The following is a 5,661-nucleotide window of genomic DNA, read 5'->3' on the forward strand; positions in this document are numbered from 1 at the left end:
TTTATTTCGTCATCCATTTAATAAGTATTTCGCTTAGATCTAGGCCCTTCTTCTGTTCTCAATCTACCTTTGTAATTAATACGTAGCAAACATCGAAAATACATCATATTCTTGTCCAGTGTTTCTTTTTTTCTCAAGGAGGGCACTTGATATTTTAGGGGAGGGGGGATGGGACTACATTTTCCGGAGGGGGGGGGGCGGACACTGGTAAAAGTATGTTTTCAATATAAATCCGTTTCATTCAAGGGGGGGGGGGGGGGGTGGGGAAGCGGTAGACTTTCTTCGGGGGGGGGGGGGGGGAGATGCCTGGAAGCAGTGTTTCTTCCAGACTTTTTTCTCCGGGGGTGCACTTGATTTTTTTTTTTTGGGGGGGGGGGGCGGACAACAATTTCCGGGGGGGGGGGGGCGGACACTGTCGAAAGTATATATTTTCTATATAAATTCCACTTTGTTCGGGGGGGGGGGGGGCGGTGAAAGAGATGCCTGGAAGAAACTCTGTCTGGAAGAAACTTTGTTCTTGTATTTGTTCTCTCTGAAATTGATTAAACCATCATAAAGAAATCGCATCCCACCTTGCCGAGCTTTGACTTACGTTGGTATTGTTTTCTGTACTATTGTCATCGTGGTTTCTGGGGCTAATCGCTTAAAGTTTGTCAATATTTGTGAATGAGGCTGACCAGGTGAATTTTTTTTTCTCTGGGTCACGAGTAAACTTTTCTTCGTCAGATTCTTGTATCTTACCTTGCATCAGAAGTACGTCTTCTAGATCAGAATGAATGCTAAATCCAGAGTGGATGTACTTGAGAAAGTTGGCATTGGAGTAACTCATTCTTTTAGAGCGGCATATAGAACATGTAAAACACTATTTTAGTTAACGAGTAATGTACTTGACGTGTAACTAACTAGTACCTACTTATAAAGTTCATGAAGTCCAGATCGGTGTTAGAGCCAGAAAGTATTTTATTACCGGTTTACTAACAAACATTAGGGTACTCTTGTAAATTCCCTAAATCTGACATCCTCACCTACTTCTGTAATAAAGGTGATCACCCCCCCCCCCAAGCAAAAGTTTGAAATTAACCTGATTAATCCTGTCATAAATGAAGCTCTCGTTGTTCATGAAGTGCCGTAACTAGCATCCCTTTCTGATATTAGACACTTGCCCTAATTCCCATAAACCTCTCGTACATAAAAACTACACTGATATATTAATCCCTTGCTTTTTATTAAGCCATACATATCTTGCAACATTACAGCTCAATTAGTTGTGCAAGTCCATGTAGTACTTTCAAGCCTATTTACTAGTGATTGAGACATTGTCGCCTGTGCTGGTATCCTACATTTTTAAAAGCTTGTCAGTGGGATATATCATATACACTTTGCTACAGAGGCGTAGCGACGTCACTGCTTTGCTATACTTTAATGTATGTGTTAACTATATATATGAAGTTTGATAATGTGCATAATTATTTATTTTTTTAACCTTCCAATACAGATGCATAAAAATATGCAATTTGCAATTCTCTTAAATTACTTTTACTAATACTGGTGTAAATCATAGTAAATGCTAGAAATGGTTACTTCACTGTGAGATTAATGCCCTTCCACTACAAGAAAATTACAGGTACACAAACTGGCTACTTAAATTTATACTGTAACATGACATTGAGTGAACTACAAAAAAACAAACAAACAAGAAGTGATAGTTTACTTGTTTAAAAATGTTATTCACATTAAAAGAATACTTTTGATGCTACAATTAAGTAATAGATCATATAGGTTACAAGTGGACAAGTAAGTAGGTAGATAAATCAATATTAGCAGATTTCAGTGTGCTCAATAACTAGACAAAATGGAATCAATACATACAACCTCCAGAATAAATAAAAATTTGATGGCTACAGACAATCTCTAATACACATCTTAATCTAACAAGTTTTTAATATTATATGACTGTGTGTAACTAGACCTTAGTTTCACACACAAACATAAATATATGCATATATATATAGATAGATACACATATCTATAAACAAATACTGCGTAGCAGAATATCTCTACATGAAAGCCAACCTATTGAAAAAATTGAATTTGCACATTCAATCGCTAAGAAACTCCTCTGAAATTCAGCAATATTATCCAACACCTCTACAAAGACTCCAACTGCCAGATTATCCACAAGTTAACCAGCCCTTTTTCAGTGAGTACAGAAATGTTATACGCTTTTCAACAATAAAGTACATCAGACCAAAAGGGTGGAATTCAGTGGACCCTCACTTAGCTGGAGGTCTAGATATTGAGGATGCTATACTCTCACATTGACAACATGCCCAATTCACGCTAAGTAAACTATGATGAACCTTCTTAATATAGGCTTAATGATCAACTGGAAAAAACAGAAGTGATAAGAATCAACAACAAACAGGAGTTCCACTTAGGACACAAGAAATGACTATTTCGGAGCAGGATCACTTCACACATCTAGGATCTGTTGTAAGAAGATGGGACAGCAGATGAGGACATCAAAAGACACATCAGCAAAGTATCCAACATCCTCCACACAATATGGATGTCAAGAGCTGTCTACAGAGATACTCATGATCTCTACATTAGCCCCATGGACCTGAAAGGAAGCTTAACATGTACAAATTAAAAAAAAATTAACAAAATACAATCACAACAGTTCAGCTCTACATAATGGTTTTTAATTTATCATTCAGCTTTATTATTCAGTGTTACATTTTTTACTGTTATAATGCAATTAGTTTACCTACAAAAGTCTGTACAATAAATTTCACCTTTAACTTTAATTAAATCAGATTGGAAATTCTTTCATATTTACAATCATACCTCGTTTGTTTCAACCTATCACAGCACTTGGTTTTATTTTTTACTGTAGGCCTAATCATAAACCCATAAGCACAAAACACCTGCAAAACAATGACAAGATCAGCTCACTTTATTATAAATGGTGCTTAAAAGTGATACTAATATCTTAATTTAGTTTACACTCTTAAATGGAATACTTAAAATTTAGAATGTAGCATAGTCCCCCCACCCACAGAAGTCACATAAAGGGATCTGAACAATTAACTGTTAATGGACCTACTGTAAGCATATTCTAAACCCAAACTGTTAAAGTAACATACATGGTAGTACTCTAGCCACTTGAATACAGAGGGTTGTAAATCAGTTGATTGCAGTGTTCAAGTTTAAAAAATTGTTGGTATCTTTGTCCCTGTGTCTGTCTTATTCCTGTCTCCATGTTGAGAGAACCTGAAAGTAGCAAAAATTTAAATAAAGTGCTTAGGTCTAAGGCCCAATGGCATCGCTAGATCGGGTGTCACCCAAGTAACGATGTTTATCTTCAGTCTGTTAATAATACAGTTGGAACTTGGATGTAGCAATGTTTTCTCTATAGTTAGTACGTTTGGTAATAATTGTCAATTTGTACTTAAAATTAAAAAGACTATTTAACTTTAATTAATCATTAATGGGACTGGCAAAACAACATTTTTCTTCTGTAGGCCTATATTTTGCTTTTTTTTGCCTTGGCGTCACCCCCTTAAATTGTGTCATCTGGTGCAGTCTGCACCCCAACCCGTGCTATGCTAGCTAAGGCAAGGGTTATCAATAAAAAAAAATTAAAAATGTTATACATATTAATAAATTATTAATTTAATAGGCCTAAGCCTAATAAATTATTAATAATATATTAATTAGGCCTATAATTAATAATAAAATACGCTCAACTGGAGGTGAACGTGAAGCGGGGAATAAAATACGTTAAAATAGTTTTACCCCTTCTAGATCTAGATCTAGAATCTAGATGTAGATTCTAATTATTGTGTAATTTACCAATCAGTGCCAAGATCTATTTTATTTTCTACAAAAAATATATTAATATTTCCCACCAAATCGATTTATTATGTTTTCTGTTGGATTTAGTTCCGGCATCGCAAATTATTTAAGTAAAATAAACAACGATCCATAGCTGTTCATTACTTTAAAATATTTTTGCGGGATTTTCGCCAGTACGGCCAAGTTTAAAATGTCTGTACTTTCGTTTCGTCACTACGGGCTAATCCCTAAAAATACACCATTAGTAAAGTTAACAACTTGCATCAGTCACTTCGATGTATATAAAAGCAAAGGAAAATCAGCTTTTGCATTATTAAAGACGAATATAGTAAGCTGCTTTTATTTACATGTTAAAATCAACGACAGTGAACTTTACGTTTTGAAAAGAAATAAACCGGGAGTGATCTCCCCTAAACTTTCTCGAATATTCTTATATAAAATAACAGGGGATGGGAACTCGGGCTATAGACATGATTTTTAATCCATTTTATTAAATACATGAAATTTCATCAACCTAGCTGTAACGGTACTCAAGTTATCGTGTTTACACACGGACAGACAGAGAGACAGACACACACACAGACACACAGACATACGGACAAGATTGCAAAATTATGTTTTTCCGTATCAGTGAGGTGTAAAACGTCGAGATTTGTAAAAATCTCGATTTTTTTTTTTTGCACGATTACAAGAGTTTCTCTATACTTCGTATATACGAGAAAGTAAAAAACCCTTTGGCGGAGCACTCATTTTATTGTCGGGTGATTTTAGACAAACTCTGCCAGTTATACCACGTTCAACACCGGCTGATGAGCTTAATGCTTGTCTCAAATCATCTGTTCTATGGAGACATGTAAAGAAATTAACCTTGAAAACCAACATGCGTGTTCAACTTCAAAATGATGAATCCGCCGAACGTTTCGCAAAACAATTGCTGGATATTGGGAATGGGAAGATGGCAGTTGACAGATCGTCACAATATATCGTCTTGCCAGAAAACTTTTGCAACATGACATCAAGTCAAGACGACTTAATTGAAAAGGTTTTCACAAATATCTCACAGAAGTTTGAAAACCATCAGTGCCTTAGTGAAAGTGCCGTATTAGCTGCTACAAACAGCGATGTCAACGACATGAATTTCACCATTCAAAAGAGAATGCCAGGAGAAGAGACAACGTACAAGTCAATAGACACTGTGATAAATCAAGACGAAGTTGTCAGTTATCCGACAGAATTCTTAAATTCATTGGATTTGCCAAGTATACCGCCGCATATATTAAGTCTGAAACTTGGTGCGCCTATCATTCTCCTTAGAAATATAAATCCACCACGACTGTGCAACGGTACAAGACGCAGTAAAAAAAAATGATGCACAATATCATTGAAGCAACTATTTTGACTGGAAAATTCAAGGGTGAACATGTGTTGTTGCCACGTATTCCAATGATACCAACAGACATGCCGTTTGATTTTAAACGCTTACAATTTCCAGTACACCTGGCTTTTGCCATGACAATAAATAAAGCGCAAGACCAATCCATGCAAGTATGTGGTTTAAACTTGCAGAACCCATGTTTCTCACATGGGCAATTACATGTTGCTTGCTCACGTGTGGGAAAATCTTCTGATTTATACGTATTCGTATACGTACCAGAAGACAAAACAAAAAAAAAAACATTGTATATCCACAGGCGCTCGAATAAACACATTGAATTTAATGGTTTCAGCATTAAAACAAATTAATTGTAATCTGAATGTTAATCATATTTGTAAATAAAAGTGGTGAATATGTTTCAATGA

General features: G+C 35.7%; 1 long non-coding RNA gene across 1 annotated transcript; it reads right to left on the reverse strand.

Annotated features, from left to right (window-relative positions):
- Positions 1-1,716: 1,716 nt before the first annotated feature.
- Positions 1,717-3,926, reverse strand: LOC131936359 (uncharacterized). Its single transcript, XR_009386052.1, has 4 exons — positions 3,802-3,926; positions 3,150-3,276; positions 2,851-2,930; positions 1,717-2,623 (listed from the first exon to the last, which is right to left on the reverse strand). It is a non-coding gene; the product is annotated as an uncharacterized LOC131936359 (long non-coding RNA).
- Positions 3,927-5,661: the final 1,735 nt, after the last annotated feature.

This window comes from Physella acuta, unplaced genomic scaffold (genome assembly GCF_028476545.2).
Source record: "Physella acuta isolate Inbredline_101_S28 unplaced genomic scaffold, ASM2847654v3 ptg000176l, whole genome shotgun sequence".
NCBI classification, from domain to species: Eukaryota; Metazoa; Mollusca; class Gastropoda; family Physidae; genus Physella; species Physella acuta.